Source organism: Sander lucioperca, chromosome 10 (genome assembly GCF_008315115.2).
Source record: "Sander lucioperca isolate FBNREF2018 chromosome 10, SLUC_FBN_1.2, whole genome shotgun sequence".
In the NCBI taxonomy this organism is placed as follows: domain Eukaryota; kingdom Metazoa; phylum Chordata; class Actinopteri; order Perciformes; family Percidae; genus Sander; species Sander lucioperca.
The window spans coordinates 39,948,857-39,975,182 of NC_050182.1; the positions used below are offsets into that span (position 1 = coordinate 39,948,857).

Consider the following 26,326-nt stretch of genomic DNA (forward strand, 5'->3'; position numbering starts at 1 on the left):
AAGGTAGTGTGATAGTTTTCCAATAATAGCCTTTTAGATAAAGAGATACCAGTGAGAATCACATCTCTCTTGGAGAGAAGACCACCCAACACTTTCATTTGAAATACAATGATGTGTACCATACACATGACCGGTTATGAATCTCACGGCGGAGTGATAGAATCCAGAGATTTAAGAGTTGAAGATGATGCATGTCTATAAATCACATCACCATAGTCCAAGAGCGACATGAAAACTGCCTCAACAAGGTATACAGAGACATACAGAGGCGAGGTGGTCAACATCACCGAACGCCGTTGAAATTGTCAAACTCAGCCAAAAATCACAAAAGAGTTGACATGCTGGTGTTTTGTTGAAACGTCATGAGGCCTTCCAGATGCAGCGTCTTCCACTATGACACATGACACAGGATCAAGTGAGCAACTGTCAGGTCAATATCAGACTAGTTGATATCCACCATGTTCCACTTCCGAGACCAAATTCCTCCAGATGTCTCTCATTTTCGGCCGCATGTCAGTCACCTTCCTCTTTCTTTGTGTTGGCGTTCTAAACTCTGGTGGATTTCTGAGGACTATGGTTAATTGCTCCTCAGATCTCTGCAGGGTAAATCCAGACAGCTAGCTAGACTATCTGTCCAATCTGAGATTTCTGTTGCACGACTAAAACTACTTTTGAATGTACACGTTCCACCAAAACAAGTTCCTTCCAGAGGCTATTTAGCAGAGGCGCCGTTGCTCCGTCCGACGCTTAGGGCCACCCAAGACGATTGTGATTAATTTAGATAAATGCAAATAAACCCAAGCACATTTTTCTCCTATCCTGGAATACTGTGTGGACTAGCCAGACCGTCCTTTGCAACGCTCTGGAGGGGGGTCTGGCTATGCGAGCCCAGATTCCTTGCCTTGGTATCATATGCAGAAACAAACAAATCATATTCCAGACAATCCTGTACTCTAAAGTTTAACAAACTATTCCAGTATATGGCATGAGGTAAACATGTTCATATTTTGCTCAAAGTTGTTATCAACATCCATGGTGGATCTTAATCAAAATGTTACTGCTTTCTTTTAGTTCCAAGGATTTTATGTCCCTTACTGTGGCATTCACAGGCTTGAAGTCACCAGTGTGCTACCTAACAGTGTGTAGAGTATGTGAGATTGTGACAAACCTCAGGCTGCTCTCACATGAATGAAGATGATGCCTTCTTTTTCAAGTGAAGTCAAGTCAATTTCATATATCCAGCCCAATATCACAAATGACAAATTTTCCTCAAGGGCTTTAACAATCTGCACAGCATACAACTTCCTCTGTCCAATGACCCTCGCTTTGGATGAGGAAAAACTCCAAAAACGTCTTTTTCTTTTACGTCTTAGTCTTACTTGAGACTGAAAGGACATTGTTTTTTCTGACATGCCACATGTGTGGAGACTGTTGCAGCTGTGGGATTAATTTTGCTATCAGAAATGGACGGGGCTTAATGATGCTCTGTGGCTGTCCCCTGGGCATTTTGCGATGAAAGCTGGTGTCACAAGAAACTCGGCTGAATCTCCATGGCTTTATCAGGGCTGCCCATTGGGCCGCCGCTGGCTCATCGTTATCTCTGGATCTTCTCGGGTGCCTGGCACCTCTGAGGCTTTCAACTCTTATCACAGTGAAATACATTAAAGACAAGATTAATATGAGAGAGAACACCACAGGATGTTCTGCAAAGACTGAGTCAGGGATCTTTAGCCACATCCCAGTTGTCTGAAATGGTTGACTTGCTGGAAATGTGGATGGTGGCTGAAACATAAAGCTTAAAATGTAAAATATATACAGCAGGTCTTCATATATAGCATAGCATTCAAATTATTTAAAAAGTCACACAGGTGGTAGAGTATACAACATTTAGGATAAAATACGTACCATGTAATAGACCGAATCACTGTGATGGACGCTAAGACAAAAATCACTTCTGGGTACACAAATAGCAGTTGATTTGAACTGCGGAGATATGTAAAATCATCAAACTTGTTTATTTCTGTTTTCATTTCCATATGAAAAAGTTACGCACTAAAGCTTTAAAGATATATAGTTAAACATGGAGGTCTGACCTACCCTTCCTTGGAGAGATGAGGTCATTGCTAGAGGAAACCATAAACTGTAAAAATAATAGACAAAGCTTCCAGATCCCCTCGGCTTCACTTTCCGGAAAAGTGAAGCCAATCAGAAGTGCCTTAAAGCTGCATGCTCTCTAACTTCCAGCAGGGGGCGACTCCACTGGCTCCAAAAAGAAGTCTGTCTCTATAGAAGTCTATGAGAAAATGAGCCTACTTCTCTCTTGATTTATTACCTCAGTAAACATTTTCTGTTTATGCACTCAATCGCTAGTTTCAAGTCTTCTTCAATACAGCATGATGTTCATTTTCTAAATTATGGTTCCTTTTATTTTAAAATAGATGTTAAAGCAGGGGATGCTTTAGGAACTGTCAATCAGGACAGAGGCTTAGCTGTGAACTTGATGGTGTCGTCCATGTTTTCTTCTTAAACTTTGACCCTCTTACTATGTATTTGCACTTTAAAGTTCATTGGAAGATTTGGTTGCCTAAAAATGTCTTGTTCAGCCTTATACCAACCAAGCTAGCTAGCTGCCACTATCGTTAGCTGATAAAAGTTGCATATTTTCTGTATTGTCGTACATGCAGATGTGTGGTGGCAGTACCCAGAGGTCCGCGTTTACTCTACTGAATGACTCGCAGAAGGAATGAAAATTGGCAACTTTCCCCCTTTAGCATTTAGCTTAGCACAGCGCAACCATAAACAATAGTGGCTCTCGTCAAAAATCGTCACATCCGGTTGTTGTTTTGGAGATGAAATGCAAACAGCATCTCTAATGTCAAAGTCAGACACTTTGCATGTCCAAATATCTACCTCGACCTCTCCGTGGGGCTTTTTGCGTCACTAACAGAATGTGAGCAACACTGAAAAAAAGAACATGTTGTATTAACTTAATTCAATAGTGGACATTGGTTGCACACAGATGTTTTACTTTGGCAGCAACTTAAACAATTGAGTTAAATTCATAACTCATCAAAGTTATTCATGTACAATAAACCTGTGTATTTTGTGTTGATACAGTGTGATTGAAACATGTTTTGATAAAGTAATTTGAGCTCTTGGAACATTTTAATCCTTCACAATTTTATCACTTTATTTCAACACTATTCAATAAATTTTACTCCAATACTAATAGTGCACGTTATTTTCATATTACATGTTAGTGTTATATTCTAGTGTCAATTACACAAATTTATTTTTTTAGGCCTTAAAACATATTGTTTGTATTGTTCTCTGAAGATGGTTGCCTGTAACCACTAAACTCTCAAAATAAAATGTCTAATTTCACTGCAGTGATAGTAGGTAAAGAATTGAACTGACATTACTGTTCTACTGTAATACAAATCAACAGTGAACAAGTAATGTCAGTTTTTCAGTGTTTTACCGACTTAGTCACAGAATGGAAATTAAACGTTTTCTTTTGAAAAAGGTTACAGGCAACCATCTTCGAAGAGAACAATACAAACATGTTCAAGGTCTCTATTGTCAAGATTAAGTTAAATAACAATTGTAACTGTAAACAATTCAATGTAACTATAGAAGATTTTGATTCAAAACAGTATTCTTAGAAGTATTTAAAATTCTTTAGTACAACTGCAACATCCCATTTCACACGGCCCTGGTGGGACTATTTAGACTGTGTACAGTTCTCCATCTCTTCACTTGTAAAGAGATATAGAAAGTAAAATTGAAGAATGCTGCCAATCAGAGAACTTTTAGCAGATAGGAAGAGGGGGAAAAAAAATGGCCCCGTCCACATGGCAGTTAAGGTTTTATGAATAAAATGTCCTATAACTCCAGCTATGAAATATACAGTGAGAGTAAAGCAAATATACATTAATTTTGAGACAACTGCCTTTAAAATATGTAACTAAAATCTAGACAAAAAGTGCAATAAAATAAATACCCGTGTTTTGTCTCCAATAATCTGAAAGATGCCATGTGGAAGAAAAAAAAAGAATCTGGTCATCAACTAAGATTCAAGGTTTAAGTGTCACATATACAAGTAACAGGTAAATATTTCAAAACGGTTACACTGCCTTCAGTCCGGCCATGAATTGACCTTGTACCCTAATGCAATACTGTTGTAGGAATTGGAACAGCGGTTGAAACACATCATTACCTAAACACATCTCTGGTCCCACAAGTAGGGCCTGTACACGAAGAAAAACGATCCCTACAAGAGCCATGTCTGAGCTGTATTCTTAGAAGTATTGAAATTCTTATACTCCAACTGAATTAAACTAAACATCCTGTTTCACACGGCCCTGATGGCACTATTTATACTGTGTACAGTTCTCCATCTCTTCACCTATAAGACAGATAGAAACTAAGATTGAAGAATGCTGCCAATCAGAGAACTTGTAGAGGAGAGGAAGAGGGAAAAAAACTGGCCCCGTCCACATGGCAGTTAAAGGGATATTTCACCGTTGCAAAGATGAATATATCTTTAAATTGGGTCACTTATGTAGTAGAAATGTGATTTTTTTTTTTTTTTGAAATTGGTGGCTTCTAGGCCGAGAAAAGCCAGAAAATGTGTTTTTGGCTCATGTGGATGAAAGACACCAAATCCCAGAATGCACTTGCTTCGCTGCTTTAGAGTCTACTCCCAAAGCCACGCCTACCGTTTACAGACAGACAGACAGACAGACAGACAGTGAGACAGTCAACTCAAGTGTGTTTTATTGTCATTTCAACCATATACACGAAACAACGTTTCACCGTGGCTCAAGTGGTGTTACACATTTAAAATATATAAAAACGACATATGACTTTTAGTGCACACCCATTGTTGCGTTGGGAGTTTTTCGTTGAAGTTGGATGTAGTCCAGTTTGTTGTCTAATGAGCGGACACTTGCAAGCAGGATTGATGGAACAGGTGGCCGGCTAGCGTTAGCTTTCCACCTAGCTAGCTCATAGTCCAGCCCCGTCCAGCCCTCGTTCTGCGTTTCACCGCTGAAGATGTCACCTTACCGGCTAGCGACATAGAGCGAGACCGCAGGCTCAGCTGCTGGTCTCCATTGCAGGCGAAGCTCGCGCAGTGTGTCGAGTATTCCCTCTGTAATAAAGTTCACCTGGATATTCAACCTCCAAAATGCAGGAGAGCAAGTGTGAGCTTTAAATGTCCTCCTACCTGGAGCTAACCGCCTCACATGCACAACAACAGTGAGTTCTCCTTACTGGAGCAGTTTTGTCTTTAAGCTTTGGGCTTTCCTCGAGAGTTGAGTCACATCCAACTCCATTACCGCCTTTTGAATCACTTTGAAAGTGTAGCGGAGCTGTGACGGATACCTCATGTTCAAAGAGTAAAAAAGTCCAAACAGCAAGGCTGTTGCAAGGGCCACATTATCCAGATCTTGAAGAACCACCACACCCTCGACGATGATGCCAACATCAGATTAAGATAAAAGATCAAGATCAAGATAAAACATTTCTTGAAGCTTTATAAAAAATAAAAAATAAATTAAAAAAACTGATTGCTTTTTAATGCAGCAATTATAATGCTATAGTTTATTTAAACCCATGTAAGCAGCATAGCAGATTACTACAGCCAACGAATGCCCTGCCATGCTGCCATTTATGGTTTATTTTATTTCTGAAAAATAAATAAATTATTCCAGATCAAATGAAGAGGAGCCTTCAAGCTTTACAAACTAATGTAAAGATTGAATTCTCATCCTCATCTTTTCTGGAAGTTGTTTTCATGTTCCTGGATGATTTTTATCATTTATAAATGTGGCGTACGCACAAAACGGGGCTGAAAATGTGCGTACGCCACTTCCCACGCAACGGTTGTGATTTATAAAAAACAAACTTGACGGGAGAATGTGCGGTCCCCCTCGCAAACTGGTGAGGTGGTGAACTGAAGTCAGACTGCAGAAAGTAAATGTGGGAATAACGATTACTCATAATATTTTCAAGTGTGCCTCATGCACATTTTTTCACTCCATATCATCCACGTTAGATCCACGTTACCATGAAGATTAAATCCAGCAGTGTTATTTGGGCTTGTACTGTGTGATAATTGTTCCATAAACACCTTGTAAAATCCAACTCAAATCTTTAATAAAAAATGAATGTTTAATCTGCGCTGTCTCGCCGTCAATTGTCCGCTACGGAGCGCAGGAGGATGAGACGGCCCGATTGCATGGAATACAGGATAGCATGTAAATACCCTAGCATTAGATAACTGCACTGCACAGTGTAAATAACTAAATACCTGTCTTTAATACTGTGCATATATCATCAAATGTCAAAGTCTGGAAATACAGCTGTCAAGCTCTTGCACAATCGTTACACTTAATGTCCTCGTTATTGGTCCGAACTTTAATGGAGCTCAGCGTAAATTCTTGCAGGATGACTTCTAAACTTAATCACATTTCTCTCTCTTCTAAAACTGAACAGCTGTTAGAGGCGTTCATATTTATCTAACCAATCAGAAGCGGCCTTGAATCTCACGAGCCAATCACAGCTTGACATCCCTGTTTTAAACCTGTCTCTCTCTGCTGCTCAGTTGTCATTTCAGGCTAAGAACACAACCCTCCTCCTCCCCTTGCTCCTCCGGTCTTCACCTTGCACGGCTCCTGGTTCCTCCTCCTCCGACAAGACTGCCATCGGCTCCTCGTTTCGGTATTCGGGTTCCTCACACCACCATCAGTGTCTAGACTCCATCGGGGGGATCTGCTTCTGGCTTTCTAATCCCCTAAATATATATATATATATATATAATTTCATAATGATGGAATCTAATCTCCAAAGACTGTACATGTCATATCATGCATTCGTACAATAAATCTTTGCATATCTGCAACGAAGTCTCTCCTGATTGAAATACTGTTCGTGACAAAACCTGCATGAAGAAAAGTGTGTTTGCCTATTACACTTTCGTCTTCAAATTGTATCTCAGGGTTGGGAAGGGAAGAATCAGGAGAAAAAGAGGCTTCAGGGACCATGACGATGACTGGCTAACATGGCGATTTAAATTCCCTTGGATCTATGTGCTGAATTGGGTCCAGTAGAGAGGGCAACGCACCGGAACCGTGCCATCCCAGTCCAAATACAGGTCCTTGCAACTCTGGGGGCAAGCGGCTGTTTCCGGAGGGAAATGTCAGACAGCTAAGTGTTTTATAAAAATATTATATATAATCTTCAACTTTATTGCTTAGGGTTGTTTGGATATAATATATAGTTCTGTTAAATCTTATCATATACGTCTGGTATATCGAAGCTGTCCCCGAGTGCCGTAATGCCTGCCGTTTTGGACGTCTGAGAAGTTTTTTGCTTTTCCCCGCCATCAGTCATCGTGATTCGGCATGACGAAAGAACAACTGCCAGGGTCATAAACATACTGATCAGCAGTCATGAGGTGCTTTGCATTGACTATTTATGGTTACAAATGGGCGTGTACAGGGCGGGATAAGAGGCTGATTCATCTACGCACTCTTGTGGGTAATCTGCATGGTTTGATAAATCTGAATTTTTTTTGGCGTACGCCATTTTTGGCTTTTGGGCATATGTACACTTTTAGTAAGGATCCTACGCACAGTTTTATAAATGAGACCCCAGGGCTGTATCCTAATTCCCAATTCTGCCCTTGTCAGTGCAGTGTAGGAAGATGGTGGAATTTTCCTTCTTTCACTAGATTCACAAATTTGAAGTGTTTTCACACTGGTGTAATTCCTAATGTAAGAGAAACAATATTTTTTTGCTCTGTGGCAGAGGGGTCAAAATAGGTGGTTTTTCACTTCAGAAGTGGACTGTTTGGGCCATTTGTTTTAATCTCAGCGCTGGAATCACTTTGCCAAAGTGATAAAGAGGGCAAATGGACCTAAACAGTCCAAGTAGGATTACAGGGTTAACCGAATACGTTTTGAAATGTAGCAAAGCCACAATCTACTCACAAAACACTCACCATGTACTCCTGCACCAAGATGTCGGGATTCTCATTCAGATAGATGCAGAGTCCTTTAATGAGGGACTTCCTTCCGGCATCAATGTCATCCTTAAGAATTACAACAAAGAAAATAGAGATAATTGAACTCAAATTTTCAGTAGCATAGAAGAAAGTGATCAAATACAAAAACTCTTGACTTTTTTAAACAAGTCAGCATGTGACACCAGTATCTACAAAACATTAGAACTACCTGTTTGGAACTGACCTTTATGGACTGGACTTTATATCATCTCCAGGGATGATATAAAAAAGATAAATTTCTCACAGTGGGACAGTGAATGCATGATTAAAATGACTGGGTCCTTTCAGTGGAATTAGTAGTCACAGGTAAAGAGAGTTGAGCTTTGCAATGGATGCATATACATCTTTTACTGACTTAATGCAATGCATATCCACTTTATAGTTAAACAATTTAGAGTTAAAAGTTCTTACTTTCAGCTTTTTCTCCCTGCTCCCCCGGTCGCTTTGAAAACGAGGTTTCTTCCTAAAAGGGAGTTTTTCCTCGCCACTGTCGCAATAGCCACTGCTAATGCTTGCTCTTGGGGGAACTATTGGAATTGTTGGGGCTTTATAGAGTGTGGTCTAGACCTACTCTATCTGTAAAGTGTCTCGAGATAACTCTTGTTATGATTTGATACTATAAGTAAAATTGAATTGAATTGAATTGAATTGAAAACACTCTCAGCAATTTTCAGAGAGAAGGTCAAGCTGCGACAGAAATCTTGACTGTAGAGGCATGGTTGTGATGCGCTCTGCGTTTATCTGAAACAACATGAAATTATTTTTAAATAACGGCACAGCCCAAAGATTTTAGAAGACATTTCTAACATCAAATCTACACCTACCCGCCATATCATGGCATGCACTGTGCATGGTTTATCATCTGGGCTCTGCTATGGAATATTTGGAAACACATCCTAATGAAGTCGAGCATTACTTTTACACATGAACACATTATCTATGACACAACTAGTCAGGGCATCATTTTTTAAATAACCAAATTACTTTACATTGTCCTTTTTACACAAAGTGGCCAAGAAAATTGAGGACAAACTAGAATGAGACACTGGGGGAAGGTTACTCAGTACCCAATACACAGCACAAACTTTGTGGGTTTTGTGGGAGGTGCCTAAAGGGTTACAGACCTCAAAGTCATCAGCATACAAAGTTATGGATAAACTTAGGTCTTCCCCTGACAACAAACTATTTTCCTTAAAATGCAGACCATCCTTATAAGACCTGTACACAATTTATTTTCCAGTCTCTGTCTCCCTTTGTGTTTCGTGATTACTAACTATCTTGTCCACAATATCTTTCCTACTCAGCAGCACTTGCAGGGATTCTAGGATGGGGACATACTGGAATGTTTTGTTCTCTTTCGCATCCAAAATATATTCAAGTGGTTCAACAACATTAAATTTTGCCTTGTAATATTGCTTACGTTGATATGCAGAACTCAAGGTCCATCCTTCTCTACGGCCTTATTTAAAGAATTTGCTGAGCACAGAGATTATTTCATCTATGACAGCTCTGTCAACTTGGAGCTTGTGCTTCTGAAAAATGTCTACTAGAACACCTTCAGGATGAGATTTTGAGAGACAGCCAGTTAAGTGGTGAAGTTCTACCAAGAAATCATTGATTGCTCTGCTTGGTACATGGAAAAAAATGTTCTAATTTTAACAAAGCTGCTGCCAAACTGTGCACGATTACATCTGGGAGGTCATTTAGAGCACCAGTACTGCTACCAATTTGAGCATCCTCACTAATGTCATCAGACGTATTTGAAGCAGATTCTGGAGAAGCGAGGGTGGCTGATACTACAATTCCTGGTTTAAAATCTTTTGGTGAAAAAGACCTGTGTTTTCTGCTCTTGTGGGATTTAAAAGATCCTAAGATGTCAAACACTGGGCTGACTGTGCAAAGCCAGGAGCTTGTGTCCCAAAAAAAGATAAAAGTTTCCATTATGTACGTTAAGCAGTGGCAGGCCATCGCTACATGATTATTGCTACCACTGCTTCAGACAGAGCAGACACCAGTTAATGTGTCCTTTTTTGTTTGAATTTCCTCTCCGTCTGCTCATGGTCTCATTACACGGTGTTTGGGGGGTGGCATCGCTAACTTAATGCCGCTGATAACATTAGCAGAGGCTGCTCGATGGCCAAATCTCACTAACGCTACGGTCACGGTGCAGTTAACACACAATGTAACTGAACAGTCAGTTGGCAAACCAATTCAAACAGAAATGGACTGAGGAGCACCGCAAAGTTAAGTTGAATGTAACATGAATGGCTCCCGCTCAAAAAAGTAATTCAAATGAAACATGGTGATAAAATAGCGCAAGCAAATAAGCTCGCGGCACTTATTTAACGTTAATGTTACGTAGTGACTCTCAAGACATTAAACGACATTTTGCTGAGATTTCAACAGTATTTAATTAGAAAATCCAGACTTACCGACCGAATAGTGGCGTGGCGTACCGTACTGCGAGCCCTTGGATGTGACGGTTGCTTTCTTCTACCAAAATGTAAAGCACGCAAGACGAGATCGCATGCGGTATCACGATAATTAACATCACTACTTTATTGAGTCACTTCTTCCCAATATGATCTGACCACCATGTTCAACAGCAAGTCACTGACTTTGAGGTTGATAAAAGCGCTGAGGCTGAACCAAACAGTGAAGTCGTGGGCCGTAAAAAAACACACACACACACACACACACACACACACACACACACACACACACACACACACACACACACACACTAATGAAATAATAGTGAGTAGTTGTTAAGATATGACATGACATTTTTGCAAAACCATCAGCAGGTCAAACACTGTAAGAAAAATAGAAATGTTGACTGGTCTAATTCCTCCTCTTGTTACCACTTTCATCCATTCACCTTGAGTGGTATAACATTTCCCCAGCATTTACTCTGATCATTTATTCCAGACAAGGTCAGTTGAGTGGAGATGCACTCTCATTAATTATCTCTATAAATGATGCATGAGAAGAGTTCAATCAATCTTCATTTCACACCACGGAGCCTTAGACAATAACGTCTGAACCAGCCATCATACACCATACATCATCGTAAAAATTACGCAGAACGTATGCAACACACAACATGTAAAATACACACAACAATAAAACAACATAGTTAAAAACTCATAAGTGTCACTTGTTGCCAAAATATACCACATATGACAACAGTTTTTGGCAGGATTGAACAATGCATCAATTATGCTGTTGTCTATAGATTTAAAAAAAAAAATATATATATATATATATATATATATATTTTTATTTTATGGTGTAGGAATGCATCATGTCCTGTACATGTGTATAGGTAATATATTTGACTGTGCCTTTTGGGAATTCGACCCCATCAGCAGTGTTGCATTCATGATGAGCTGCTACCACACAAATCATACAGCATGTTACAATGCAAGCTACATGTTACATGTTGCCTGTGAGAGTATTATCCCAGTGTGTACCTGGCCATTGCCTCTGACAAAGCTTATTGTGGTCTGACAGCAGAGCCAGCGACCTATGGGAGCAGAGATCCAACATTAAGTGAAGTGAAGTCCTAAATCACTGTTCTAAATGATGGACTGATGAAACTGCAAACACAGCTGAAATGTGTTGTGATGTTCAAGGACAGAACTAGACATTTGAAGGCTGTGGGCACAATAACAACATTTGGGCCCAGAATTAGGCACATTATGTTGTTTTTAAACCATACTGTCTGTATATTAACTGTTATATTCTTCACTGTTTGATGTTACTAGATATAACAATTATAACCCGGACTACGGCAGAATATTGACCGTTTATTAGCACAACAGAATGTCTTCACAGCAGCATGGCTAACACCAACAATGGAAGCTAAAGTTACCCACAATCCATCAGGTGTACATCACTATGGATCTGATCGTAGCCCAAAATACACAGCAATACACAACACAAGCAAGTACTGATGTGGATGAAACTCAGCGTTACTGGTGAAATTTGTTTTTAACAACAATATTAGGAGCAGTTGAATTTCCCCCCACAAAATTAAAAAAGTTTGGCAGCTCCATTTTATTTCATTATTTTAAACTGTTTTGTTGTAGATCTTCGGTTGCAGAGAACTCTATGCAAGTTAAACACAGGTTTGAGATGAAATGTGATCACTGTTTAACTAATGAATGTGTGCTCAAACAGCAAAAGACAAGGTGCTGCCTTTAAACATTTGAAACAATGAGGACAATAAGAGTTAAAAAATATTCTTGAATTCTATAAAACCATGGCATCATGCCTCATGGCAACCAACCTTTTTCACAGAAGACATTTTGACGTATTTTCATAGCATACCTGTGCTTTTCCTACTATTAATGAGTCAATTATGAGTCAAAATGTCTGCTCTGAAAAAGGCCTACAGACACGTGTGGACATGCATTATACGCTGTCAGCTACAATACCGAGAAATGAATTGGTGGCATCCCATAGAAAATAATATCAAACTTTGCTTTTGCTGTGTGTCATACTGAAACATATTTCAAAAGTCTTTGCTGAGATTGTTGTTTTGTCTTTCAAATCCTATGTAGATGGCCATATTGCATATTTTTTAAACATTCTTATTGAATATTTTGCGTAGTTCCCCATAGCAGGCAGTAACCTAATGTACAATTGCCTAATGCAGGGGTCTTCAAAGTTTTTTAGGCCAAGGATCCCTTAGCTAAAAGAGAGACAAAGCAGGGACCCCCAACTACCTACTTAAATATAACATTTTGCATATAAATTGCATATTAAATTGGGCCGGCTGGATGAAAATTTAAATTAATATTATATTTAAACATCAAGTCTTACCTATAGTAAGCCTATTATCAATATTTTGTAAATTAAATGATTTTTTTTTAGCAAAAAACTTGGCTAATATATATGTGTTAGATTCATGTTAGTTTATATTTTCAGACATTTTTTTTACTTTTTGGAAAAACATAAATATCAAAAAATGATCAAACAATAATCAGGCGGCCCGTCTGTAGTACCTCTTAGGGGTAGCAGACCCCCTGTTGAAGATCTCTGGCCTAATAGTGAAATCACCTTAGCACTGCCAGCCTCTGGGGGCCCCTAAACCAGAGCCTCTGCGTGAAGTCACTACTGCATTTCTTGTCATAGTTGTCATAGTCAAAGAGCTTAGTCAGTCACAGTGTTGGGGAGTAACGGAATACATGTACCGGCGTTACGTATTCAGAATACAAAGTAAGTTTTTTTTTTTTGCTGTAGTTTTACTGGCCACCTTGCTATTTTATAGTTGACGTGCGACTTTACATTCTCCTACGTGCCGATTTACTATCCCCAGAGCCGTTGAAAGACGTTGACATGTTAGCTAACGTTAGCTAAAATTAGCTCGTGGTAGCTTCAAGACTGCGGTTAGATTTTTGTAGTATGCAGTTCGGGACTACAAATCCCCAAATCTATCTGCTTGTTGCTAGGTACACATTCAGCCAATTGGAACAGAAGAACACACTAGAATAGGCCTGTTTAGTAAGCTGTATGTGATGGCTGCATTCCTACTCAGAATTCATATTCAGAATATGTTACTCAGATTGAGTATCGTAACAGAATATGTTACAAATTACATTTTTGGGCATGTATTCTGTATTCTGTAACGGAATACGTTTTGAAAGTATCCTTCCCAACACTGGTTATTCATGTCAATAACTTCATCATGTGAAAAACATTCACTTTGACGATGTCACAAGAAATAAACCGTCATGATATATTTTAGGGGAATGTTTATCCCCTCAAATCCTGTTATTTCTTAGTTAATATGCTGTTGGTGTAACACCTTCTGGGCACAGGGCAGTGTTGACAATGCGGACAAATTGGATGTGCTGCCGTTTAATGTTGCTGTTCTCATTAGAATGTTAATTCAACTTAATATCAATGCAAAGTCTGTCACATTTATTTTGCTTAGTGTATAAACGATCTAAATCAGAATCTTAAAAAATAAACAATACAAATATACACAAGCCTGGCTATTAACTAAATCATGTACTCAATTACATATGTGTACCGATCTGATCCTGTACAACATTCATTTCTATTCTACTCTGTATCTTTTACCCTCTTTAATCTGTACATGTAGTGGATGACATCACTTTATCTACTATACATATACATCATAAATAAATGTAACTTACTCAGTTTTCTGTTATATAGAAAGACTAGACAGTTGCTACCAATTTAGAATCAATTCAGCATTACATCAGGAGCATGCACATTCACGTTGAACTTATAACAACTAGCAGAGGCAAGTTAGCTCACTTAACATCACAAAACACATTCTTATCAAACAGTATAATTCACTAACTCCAATGTCTGAAACATGCAGTGTGCAGGAGCAAAAAATGATTATTATCCGAATGCTACTTAGACACATTAGCAACAACAAGAAAGCGTAGCACTCTGTTTCCATACTGGCTAGCATAATTTAAACATTTCCCACCATCCATCCATCTTCATTTGCTTATCCGGGGTCGGGTTACAGGGACAGCAGCTCCAGCAAGGGACCCCAGACTTACCTTTCCCGAGCCACATTAACCAAAGCTGTGTTCGAAACCGTTCCCTCGTTCACTCACTCACTATACCCTACATAGTGTTTATTTAATAGTGAACTATATAGGGAACGACCAAACGAGATTTCGGACACTCACTGAAAATATCGTTGTGTCAGAAAATGCACCGGTTATTTGTGTCAGGGAGGACCCAGCATCATGTAAACAAACCAAAACAAAAATACTTCTAATATGTCCCTGAAACAAACGGAGTGATCCGGAGAATAGTAAAAGGTTGGATTGATGTTGCATGTTACATTTCTACTGTTTAGAAACTAAAGCCTGCTCCATTTTTCCCTTTTCAGTTTCCGCGGGTGCTTCTGCTTCTTCTTCTGCACCGGAAAAACACGACCGTGTTGCATTGTGGGACACGGGAGTGAAATGTAGGGTACATCATATGTACACTCAAATTAGCTGTGCATTGTGGGTATTTTATAGTGGACTACACTATAGTGTAGTGAATGAAATTTACCATGGAGAAACACTACAAAATGGCGAACACACTATATAGTGCGCTATTTCCAATGATAGGGAACGATTTCAAACACAGCTCAACTCTGACTAGGTGATCCCGAAGCTTTACCAGGCCCGGAGATATATTCTCTTCACCCAGTCCTGGGTCTTCCCCGAAGCCTCCTCCCAGCTGGACGTGCCTGGAACACCTCCCAAGAAGTAAGGCCCCAAGGCGGGGCATCCTTGCCAAATGCCCGAACCACCTCAGGTGGCTACTTTCCACGCAAAAAATTCTACTACTGTGCAAAAATTATGTGAGTTGAGGTGGTTTGGGCATCTGGTAAGGATGCCCCCTGGGCACCTCCCTAGGGAGGTGTTCCAGGCCCATCCAGCTGGGAGGATGCCTCGGGGGAGACCCAGGACTAGGTGGAGGGATTATATATCCACCCTGGCCTGGGAATGCCTCGGAATCCCCCAGTCGGAGTTGGTTAATGTGGCTCGGAAAAGAAAGTTTGGGGTCCCCTGCTGGATAATGCCACATTAGCGTTAATTGTGTGTATGTGTGCTGTAAATCTTGTTGAGATACAGGTGGATTTAGTTATTGGGCTGTTGGCTGCAAGTCAGTGTACTTGCACTGGTGGAGGGGGGATTTTACATGTCCGTGCCCATAGGGCCTGTTGTCTCATAATACATCTATGCTCAACAGTGGACAGAAATGGAAGAATCATGCTGTGCCAGTGTTTGTCCATCACCCCAGAGAATACACCCACCTTCACAACAAGCAAGATGTAGGTTTCCATTGTTAGAAAGAGTTGACTGATTCCTGTCTCTAGCTTTTCATTCACTTGAAACAGCTGCTTGTATTCCTGTGGGGAACTTCAATAATCCCTGTTGGACTCCAGGTCACTCAGTGACTTGCTACTGGGGGTCAGCATGCTACACAGCTTTGACCTCACTAATAATGACATATACTGTACACACTGCTCAGTACTGATGAATGGGTGATGGCAGGGCTGTGTTCTCCTGTCCAGCTCCTAAATCCCTCTGTGTTCCTGGGTCGTGTGGCATCTCCTCATGAATAAATTATGACTTTGCATCCTGTGCACAGAGTGGCTTTTCTTGTTACCACGGAGGAGCAGAAAGGCTAAAAATATCATAACTTCTAAATTATTCACGCCACCGTTAGATAACAAAAACCAGCAACATCCTGAAAAATATAATCTAGTAGAGGAGAAAGATCAGCGAATTAGTGGTGGGAGATAAAAGAATATGAAAATGTTAGAATTATCATAATCTGCTCTGTGGGCCTAGTGTCAGAGGACAGTTCTTTAATTGGCTTTCACAACAAAACACTGGAGAATAGATGGTTGAAATACAGTGACTGCTTCCTCTGTTGTCACAATAGGTCTCGATAAGATTCTAGAATGAAAAGATCACAGGAAACACTACATTAGTGTCTGCTGCTTCATAGGCTTGTCTTTTCATTTTCTCCGCCAACAAGTCCTCCAAATTGTTTGCAATCTCCCTCTCTGACCCATGCTAGCATTTTCTGATCTGACACCCTGGCTTCAGGACAACATCTTCCAAAATTGTTGCATATGACTGCTAAGGGCTGGTCCAAGGCAAACCTGAGCTGGCCTACAAAGGGTTGGTAGATGAGTCGGACATCCATGAAGAGAAGCATAGATGAAGAGGGGTGCTATGTCTGTAGATATAAACCCTCCTCTGCCGGTCTAGGCTTCTCTGCCACTCCTCACTCCCTAACTATAAGCTTTATCAAAAAGGTGAGTTTTAAGCTAACTCTTAAATGTGGGGACAGAGTCAGCCTCCTGAACCAAAACTAGGGGCTGGTTCCAGAGGAGAGGACCCTGGTAGCTGAAGGCTCTGGCTCCCATTTGACTTTTGTAGACTCTAGAAACCACACGTAATTCTGCATTCTTAGGGTTTCTACAGGTTTCACCAAGTCAAATTTATGACTTTTTAAGACCATTATGAATGAAATTTAAGACCTATATCACAACATCAAAAATAAAGTCAGATATTGAGCCCAGAAACATCGTCTGAAACGATTCCCCGATTTCCTCATTGTCATTATAGGACTGGTGTCTAGATTGGCTGCAATATAAGTTGCATGTTGGTCTCATTTGTAGTTGTAATACAGCAAATAATATTTGGACTAGCGACAGAACTACTGTACAACACCACAGAATTCTAAAGCGCTGCGGGAACATATCAGTGAGCTAGAGGTAGCATTACATTGTCATAGGAAAATGAAGACCTGTTTAAAATTATTTAAGACCTTGAACACAATACAATACGAATTTTAGACTTTTTAAGACCCCACAGAAACCCTGATTCTGGGAGTGCAGTGTTCTAGTTGGGCAATAGGGTACTAAGAGCTCTTTAAGATATGATGATGATTTATTGGAGCAACCTGATAATAAGGAATTACAAAAGTCCAGTCTTGAAGTAGCAATTGATGGAGCGAATTTGCCCTATAGGCGGCCGCTGGTTACAGCATTCTCACTCAATACTGGACCAATTTAAAAAATAGGTGTTACCATTAGTAACTGGTGGAAATGGTTGAAAATAGGTTGAAATACATACATTTCCCTGTTATTAATGCAAACTGAACACATCCTGCTGCTACATCACAAGAAACAGCAAAGCATTGGAAGGTTTGAGAAGCAGCTGCAGGAAGGGTCAACATAGTCACAGAGGTTAATGACTGGCTGCCAACGTTTTGTTCAATACAAGCTGGTCACATCTGGGGCATCCTGTTGGCCCATTGGTCTGGAACATGGCTTTGTGTCTGGCTTAGAGCCCTGCCCCCACCGTTGTGTTTCCTACTTTTTGGTGAATCCATTACCCTGTGGTTTCCTCCTAGTTTGATATGCCTGGAAAAGCTCCAGAAGGAGGTTCCAAGAGGCATCCTAATTAGATGCCAAAACCACAAACTACCTACAATGCGAAGGACCAGCGCTTCTACTCCGAGCTACTTTCAAATCTCTGACCTCCTCACCCTATCCCTAAGGATGAGCCCAGTCACCCTATGTAGGAATTACATTTTGGCTGGTATCCTCTATCACATTCTTTCATCTACTAGCCAAAACTCATGACCATGGGTGATGGGTGGAATGTAGATTGAATAGTTAAAACGAGAGCTTCACTTTCAATCAGCTCCCTCTTCACCATTGCAGTTCCAATACCAATCCACCTGTCCATCCCCCTCTCCATCTTATTCTTACTGAGACCCTGAGATGCTAGAAATTTCTTACAAACATATTTAAGTAATTTACTATATCATTCTATAAATCACTCATCAGATCAGTTCAGTAGAACATCATGGATAGTCAGTTGCTTGTTAAATGTTTTTCATTAAATATGTAACCAAACAAACTGCATCATATTCATACATCATATCTAAGGTGGATGACACTGACTGGGCCTTATTTAATAAAAGGCTAATATTGGTCTCACATATCATATCATTGCAGGTACAAATACACTCAGGGACAGCATGAACACTCTCCCCAGCCCATGTAGCTATTTGTCTAACTGTAGGAGGAATAATTGAGTTTAAGCATTAGACTGAGCAGTGGGAGACAGTGTAATGTGTAACAGGATAAAGGAGGAAGGAGCGTTTTTTTCCCCCCGTGGGCTGGATCTCCAGGCTCCTCCACTCCTCAAGCCACAATTTTGATGAAATTAACAATCCTCTTTACCTGTCTTGCCCTCCATCCTCCAGCTCTCTCTGTCCTAGAGAGATTAGACCACTTCAGGAACATTAGTCAGATTGTTTATCACTCTAAGCTCCAATTGAAATGAAGTGGATTCTGTTACACTGAGGGCTTCTGCAGAAATCTGGATTACACATTTTCTCTGCCTCTCCTCTTACCTCAGTGCCATTAGTTCTTATTTCGCTTACTTTGTAATGTTTTATTTCTGACTCAGTAAATCATATTATATGCATACAAAAAACAACATTTCTTTATATAAATGAATAAATGAAAATCACATATCATGGCATGAGCGTAAAGATAAATTCAATATTTTTTTTTGTCTTTAACTGGACACAATGTTTCAGGTATGTCTTTAATGACCTACATAATACCAATTATTATTGAATCCATTAAAAGTGTATTCAAGTTAATCAGTCAGAACAGTTGATCTCACTGCTCCTCGCCCCCGTCTAAATGAGTGTCCTGAAAACAATTACGGAAAAGAATAAATTATGCAAAGGTGTGTTTGACGACACCAAATATTGTTTGTAACTCAAGGTCAGATGTCTTGCGAGATGATCAGACAGGCTCCCATTTTTAAATAGTATGTGCATACAAATGACTCAGTGATTATTCAAGGAAATGATTTGCCAAAGCTTTTGCACATCTTTATGTACCACAGTGCTGCGGAGAAGGTCTGGCAACAGGAGCATGTAATTTGTGCAGATAATTTGTGTTTGGTTATAGTTTTTGCAATTATATTTGAAGAGTTCCTAGTCTCTATATAAAACTAGGTGGCGTTGTCGGACAACAGTTTTTTAATAAATCAGCCGGGCCACTGCTTGGCACCCTGGCCACACATATGTATACTCCTGCATAGGAGACAAAACGGTCAGGAGTTGTTTGCATTTCTTTAAACCAATCACAATCGTCTTAGGCGGTGCTAAGCTCCGGACGCAGTGACGGTGGCTCTGCTAAATAGTCTCCGGAAGTAACTTGTTTTGGTGGAACATTTGCACCCCGCAAAAGAAAACGCCACATACAATATTAAAAGGAAGTTAACTGTTTACATAATACAGTAAGGTGAGCTATTTAAATTAGATGGGTACATGGTTAACCTCAGCTCCTACCAGTGTATCAACGTTTTTATTTTGTCAACAGCAATCCCACCAATCGGTCCCAAAACGTCCCAGTTAGAGAGGACATGCCGTAAACGGAAAGGTTAATGTTGCTCCATGCGACCGGAGTTTAAAGTAAACGGAAAGCGGAAAGTAAGGGCCATCCGATGGTGCCCGAACTATCCGGTAAAAGAACCGTAGTCGATCCAGACTAATCTTTGTGTATTAGAGGGAAGGAGTCTTTGTCTCTTCAATAATGTTTGTGCTTCTTTTGTGATATTTACTGCTTGCTGTAGCTTCATTCTGCCATCAAACTGCTGTTCAGGATTTTAATAAAGACTAAACTGAAATGAATAAGAATTAATTATTATATGAAAAGATAGAAATGTGTCAACTGTCTGGGATTTTGCCATACTGATATCGAGGTTGCTCTCCCTTTAAAATTGAAAGTGTACTTAAAATGGCTATAATCAATATTTTCATGGACTACTTGTAGTGAAAGAGGTCACCTTGCACTCACTGCAGCCAAGCAGCATCTTCACTTCTCATCTGCTTGTATTATTTTTCCATGTAGTTTTAAAACAAGAATATACAGAAACAACATTTCCTGAATGAGAGGTTAGTCCCACCCACTCTCTCAAACTGGCTGGACTTTGGCGAGCATTGTGATTTCACCGTGTCAATGCTTCAGTCAGATTGATTGAACGTGTCTCACCCAGTTCCACATAGAAAGAACGGGAAGCCAGTTTTGGTCTGCACCATTAAACTGGCCCTTTTCCTTATTCTCTGTAGCTTTTTTCACAACGATCAAGAGCCGTTGCTCATGTGAGTAACGTAACATCCCGGTACAAAATACAAGGACATCGTAGCTTCAGCGAGACGTCACCCATGCGACTTTAAAGCGCATGCTGTTTCTTTTTATTCTTTCTAATTATGTATTTTCACTCTTATACTTCAACAGTTTTGACAAACTGAGACTTTCTTGCAAAATTATCTTCTAAACTGACAAACATATTTCTAATTCATGGCTCTATTCAAACGGGATAAAAAAAAGAATTAGTCTCTCCCCATTTACTACTGTACATATTTTTTAAATTGAATAACAAAAACAATATCATAATGAAAAGATATTTCTTCGATATCGCCCCACTCCTATGTCATATCAATGGAATGCAAATAGAGTAAAAAAAGTTTCAGTGAGGCAATCAATCAATGAGGTCATTTTGCAATCTGGTCACTCGCCTACTTTAGGAACCACGGTTTGTCCTCATTAGGCCTGTAACAATTATTACATAATTGTCTAAACACACTTTTATTTACGTAACTGCGGTGTCTTTGTTTAACAGCAATTAATTGCTTATATTTGCTAAGGTCCTAAGAGGTATGGCTGTTGATGGTAATTGTTGTTTTTGTTTGGATATGCCAATTGTAATTATATGAGTGATTATTGGTCAGACTGTTGAGCTAAAGTTGGGCTTTTTGTTAGTTGTTGGCCCTATACACAGCAACAAAAATGACAAGGGGGGATACAGTAAGAAAAAATTTTAAGTACAGAAGCAGTGAAGACTATTTTGCCATGTAGTTTTGCCAAAAGTGATGACTATTTTTTGTACTCCTAATTTAGTTTAATCTGTTTTATTGTTAATGATCATTGTTCTGTTTTTTTATTGATAAGGATACATTTTCTATTGTCAATTTTATGTTAATTTAAGAAGAAATACAATGTTTTATGATAATAAAGAGGCGTGGTTTGCTTCATAGGCTGTGTTACTACATTATCTAGGTCCCATAACAGTGATAGAACCAAAAGATGTATCCTTGGATTCATTAAAAACTTTAAAAAGTTAAAAAAAAAAAGATCAGCTCCCCTTCACCCAACTTCTCAGACCTGACCGATGGAGCCATCACACGCCTTGCCCTCACCATTGTCAATGACACCAATCACCCTCTATATCTTGCTGTCATCTGGCCGCAGATACAGGACTCTGAGCTGTAGAAGGACTCGCTTTGGCAGAAGTTTTGTCGCTTCTGCCATAGCACTGCTGAACAAACTATCTCACTGACTTTGTATAGATCCAGTGTCGTTGTAAATGTGGTTGTTTCTATGTGTCTATATACCTGTCTTTGTGTTATCTGTTGATGTATTTGTCCGTGTATATTGCCACGTGCATGAAATCTCCCTCACGGGAGAATACATATCAATCTATCTAATCTAATTTAATAAATAAATACGTATTATTTGACTGAAAGAGATAAATTATATTGTTAATCGCAATTGTTTCTGAGACAATTAATTGTACAGCAAAATTTGGAATTGTTACAGCTCTACCTCCCATGCTCTGTTCTCGATCATTATCAAGTATTTTTGATATTTTTTATGGGCTGTCTGATGTGTGTTTGACTGAACCAAACTGTCACTGTGGCCAATGTAAAGATAGATATTTATTGTCCCGTGAGGGAGATTGTTCTCACAGTCTGTTTGGGTGCACATGGCAATATACATGACAAATACATCAACAGATAGCATAAGGGACTGTTTGTTATTTATATAAACTGCCACTGGAGGAGTTTTGGGATCTTTAGTAAAATTAGACTTGACGCTGCCTACCCCAGTAAAATGTTTTCTATGACCCTCCAAAATGATTGTGAAAAGAGGCACGACCCTCCCCATCAATTTATTGATGCCATCTGTACTAATTAGCACTTGGCAAAGATGTGCAGATGCCCTTTATTTTTTACAGCCATGACTTACATGATTTAACCTCTTTTTTTTACTAAAGCAGTATATGAAATCAGATGTATTACCTACCACCATTTAGTTGTTTTGTGTTATTTAAGATATTTTTAAATTGTCTGGTCATGGGTTAGGGTTATTATCCCATTTTTTAAACAATGCAATTACCTGTTTCAGCCACCAGGGGCAGTGCTCCCTCTGCCCTCCCAGCAAACTCATGGGTCAGACCCATCTGGTAGCGGGGGCCGAGACTGAGAGCTACATGGAAAAATATGCACCAAACAAGCCACTTTGAAATTTTGCTGTTTCATAAATACAAAAGTTGTGTGACCCCCCCCTCCTAGACTAAAAAATGTTGGGTGACCCTCCTCAACAAAGAATAAAAAGACGTGACCCTCCCCTATTTTCCTCCGGTGGTCAATTCCATAAATACCGAACGGTCCCTAAAGACAGGTATATAGACACATAGAAACAACCACATTACAACAGCGACACCGTCAATGACAATGGTGAGGGCAAGGCATGTGATGGCTCCTTCATTCAGGTTTGAGATGTTGGGTGTAGGGGAGCTGATCATTTTGGAGGCGACGTGTGTGATCTTGGTGAGTTTGAGGGAAATCACAGTGAGAATGTGATGTCCTCTGACAAAAAATATACTGGATGCTTGGCCTGAGAAAGGTAGAGTGGTGATTTCACTCAGGGTGAAAAATCTACAGGATGAACCTTGAATGGTCTCAAAGATGCCCTGTGGTGATATTCAGCAACCTTGCTTGTCAATTTGCTGGCATAAGATCAAAACAGTTTATTGCCACAAAGGCCATGAAATGCAGCAACAAAAATCCGTTCATGCAATGCTGATAAGACCAATGGATACTCACAGGCATTCATGTAGATTAATTTCGTCACATCCATTGTTAATTGCCGGAGATTGGGGAGAAACCATGATTATCAAATGAGCTTATTGTATTTAGCTGGGACTAATCCCTGGCTTTCCTTGTTAGTGGGATTTGATAAGGAAGACAGCGGTGAGTCAGCTGGAGAGGTGACGGAACAACTGGATTTACACAGCAAACCCGCATGCAGGACACGGCTAAAACAGAGCTGAAACACAGATTAAACCTGTTTCAAATCTCACTGTGCTTCCTCATTAGCATTGATGAACACAGTGGAGCAGAACTGCATCCCATTATGATGAATGGCCTAGGTTTTGGGCCAACATTCAACTTGTTTTTGTCTGATGTTTTGCGGTAGTTCAGCATTTTTAGTTGTTTTGTAGTCTCGCATTGCCAGACCTTCCTCCACAGCGCTGCAGAGGAAGGTCTGGCGAGTCCACACAACATTCTGGGATAGGAGAAAAACGTGCTCTGGTTTATTGGCATTTCTTTAAACCAATCACAATGGTTTTGGGCAGTGCTAAGCACCGGTCGTAGCCACGGTGCCTCTGCAAAATAACATCAGGAAGGAACTTGTTTTGGTGGAAAATGTGTACGAGTAGTTTTAGTCGTGCAACAGAAAACTCAGATAGGACAGATAGTCTAGCTAGCTGTCTGGATTTACCCTGCAGAGATCTGAGGAGCATTTCACCATAGTCCTCAGAAATCCACCAGAGTTTAGAACGCCAACACAAAGCAAGAGGAAGGTAACGGACATCTGGCCGAAAAGAGGGACATCTGGCGTAATTTCCGGCGGCACCGGAGCAATCCTGGAAGTGGAACGTGGTGGATATAGACTAGTTGTTTTGTGTTTCTTCGTGGTCATTTTGCATCCATTTGTGGTTTCATTTAAAGGACAATTCTGGTGCAAAACAAACCTAGGGGTTATTAACAGATGTCAGAACAGATAACAGATTTCAAGACGGCCGCCGCATGTAAACATGAACGTGAGTGTCTTTATAATGTATCTTTTCAATAAACTGTCTGTACGCTTACAAAGTTCTCAATGATTCGGTTAACATTTAGGGACCCTCATTATGCTACTGTTGAAGTTTGGTGATATTTTGAGCCTTTTTAGTGGTATAAATAGTGATTTGTTTTTACTTTCCCTGTGCCCCGAATACTAGCATTGTAAGCTAATCAGCGGTCCGCGCTAGCTTGTTTCAAGCTACAAACACATTCGATTAGCATGAAAACATGTCCCAGAGAACGACAGAGTGGGTACACATCTGTTAATAACCCCTAGGTTCGTTTTGCGCCGGAATTGTCCTTTAAGTCTCTTTGTAGTTACTAAAAAGAAATATTAACAGCCACTTCAAATGGAGGCTCTGGGGGCATAAGCCGGTAGGCCCATTCAGTCATCCTCTCAGGATCACGAATATACCAACGCATTCTGAACGGATTTGTATGATATTGTACGAAAACGTATGCACAACAATTCATATCATAAACTACAAAATTACAGATTACAGTGAAATTTAGCTGAGAAAAGGTGACCGAGCCGGGTATTGGTCAGTGTGAGGTTACGGTCGTTTCAGCGTCCGCTGCAGTTTAGTTAAGCCGACAAAAGGTGACTGTCCTGTGGTGAAGACAGGTAAGGTTAAGGCACCAAAACGACTAGGACAAAGATTGAGAAAACAGATTGTGGTAAGTAGTACTCCTAGGTGTTTTATCCACTTAACTTCTTTAGCGACCCAAACTCTGCTCCCCCACTTGAAAGCCCTGTGTTTTACGACCCACCAATCCACGGTCTTACAGCGGCAGTCAATGTGGTGCTGGAATGCATACAAATTACGAATTGCGGTGCACTACTTTTCGTAGCTATATGTACGAATTGTTCATGAGAACAACCTGAATAAACACGCTAAATTTGATCAAAATCTGTTGACAAAGGAATGGACAGATTGAATGATTGACAGACAAGACATCTGAATCCTGAACCCTGAATCCTCTTGATGCATGCAGGCTGCTTTAGGTTTCAGTCTCAACAACTTGTAATCACTCAAACTGGATCATGTTTGACTGACATGTTTGCACTGGCATGTGTCTTATGCATCACACACAACCCGTATTACTGTATATCCACACCTACATTACTCTGTCCAGTGATGACAGCCCAGATGGACCAGAGTGGAGTCATGGTGTGTTGTCATGCTGCTAAATGTACAGTATGCTGCTGAAGATGAGTATCTGAGTGCATTTCAGTGCCGTTTATTTAGGGCTGTTCTTCTCCATCTGCTGCTGCAGGCTCAATGGTGTCACCTCGTCACAGTCGTGCCGCTTGATTGGCTTTTCTTGGTGATGGACAGTCTTGCAACTGAGCAGATGGCACCCCGCTACCCTGGCAAGCAACTGCAGTTTCCTCAGAATGTGTCCGTGTGGTGTGTTCACATTCACCATTCAGGAAGTGTGTTTACTCTAGCTTTAAAGGCAGGGTTGGTAACTATTTCCAATATACACTTTTTCATATCTTGTTTGAAATGGTCTTTACGTCCCGACAGCAATAAATAACTTATGGGCTCTGAAAAAGGAGCGAAAAAGATCAGTCATCTGTGGCTGCTGTAATCCTGTAAAAATGCTCACCAATCACTGCCTTGCGATCCGCTTGGAAAGAAACAACTGCTTGGAAAGAACCAACACCTCAGATATAAAGTAAGTACAAAGCAAACTTGACCTCAAGTTGTTGGAGCGGATGAGGTGAGCAGATGGTAA

The 26,326-nt window shown here is 40.1% G+C and overlaps 1 long non-coding RNA gene across 1 annotated transcript; it reads left to right on the plus strand.

Moving 5' to 3' along the window:
- The first annotated feature begins 6,971 nt into the window (after positions 1-6,971).
- On the plus strand, positions 6,972-14,886 carry LOC118496192. Its single transcript, XR_004898682.1, has 3 exons — positions 6,972-6,983; positions 11,159-11,161; positions 14,712-14,886. It is a non-coding gene; the product is annotated as an uncharacterized LOC118496192 (long non-coding RNA).
- Positions 14,887-26,326: the final 11,440 nt, after the last annotated feature.